Source organism: Pinus tabuliformis, chromosome X (genome assembly GCF_031772625.1).
Source record: "Pinus tabuliformis cultivar Carrire ecotype Pingquan chromosome X, CPIR1, whole genome shotgun sequence".
Taxonomy (NCBI): Eukaryota; Viridiplantae; Streptophyta; class Pinopsida; order Pinales; family Pinaceae; genus Pinus; species Pinus tabuliformis.
In genome coordinates, this window is record NC_142308.1 from 299,258,435 (window position 1) to 299,259,750 (window position 1,316).

Consider the following 1,316-nt stretch of genomic DNA (forward strand, 5'->3'; position numbering starts at 1 on the left):
GGATAAAAACAAAAGGGACCGTGCAGACCCAAAATGGAGATCACTCCTAGAGTTGTGTTAAATGATCCTGCACTGCAGGTGCACAGGGAACACATGGGGACTTACGCCATAATCTGCAAATTCATGGGATTATGGCCCACTGAAAAGGCTTTACAGACATGGATCAAATATCACTGGAAACCCAAAGGAAGCATTGATCTCCATCTTGGGTCAAAGGGATTTTTTACAGTGGTGTTCACAAACATCGAAGATAAAGACAGAATATTCGAAGGAGGACCCTACTTTTATGTAGCAGCTGGCCTCTATATGCGGCCTTGGATGATGAACTTTGTTCCAGAGTGGGAGACTTTCACCTCGGTACCTATCTGGGTAAGACTTTATTCCTTACCTCTTGATTACTGGCAAACTGAATCGCTTGTTGCCATAGGCAACAAACTAGGTCGTTTTGTCAAAGCTTCGGAAGCCACAAGAAGGGGTAAATACACTTCCTATGCTAGGATTTCTATAGAAATGGATCTATCAGGAGCTCTTCCGGATGAAATTATCCTAGAAGTTTTTATGAGGAATGGGTGCAAACTATGGATTATGAGCATATCCTGTTCAGATGCCATAAATGCCACGAACATGGACACGTGCTCAGAGACTATCCTCTTAGTAAAGCATACAACAAGAGCAAACCTAATACAATGAAGGACACAGAAAGCTTTCAGAAAGTGGCAAGTAAAGGAAAAGGAGGAAAAAAAGGACCAAAGCAACAACGCAATGAGGGGCAAAAGACCAGTCAGAATAGGTTTCAAGTACTGGAAGAGAATGAAGAAATGACAAATGAAGACCAAACTATGGAGGAAGGCCCTAATGAAAAGGAGAAGGAAGAGAACTACAACCCAACACAAGAGATTGGTAATAAGAAAGAGACTATGATGAGTGAAACAGAACTAGAAATGGATCAGGAAATGACCCAGAGTGAAACAGATCTGGAGGACCATGAACTTCAGGAAATTCTAGATAAGGAACACCTAGATCTGGAAGGGTTCTTAATGCAGGGAACCAAGGGAGGGATAGATTCATTACCTCAAGATGATTGTAACAGAATACAACAATTGTTTTTATGGAAAACTCAGGAAAGGGAGTTAGGTAAAGGAAAAACCACTGACAAGCAAGAGAACAGAGGTGTGAAAATAATGAAATCAACTCCAGGATTAGATACTAGAAATGTAGGCAAGAAGATGGGTAGGAAAAAGCAGAAGGAGCTTTTGATGGAGTGTGGAAAGTTAATGATAGACTCGGGTAAGATGAAAGACCTAACCAGTTACTCC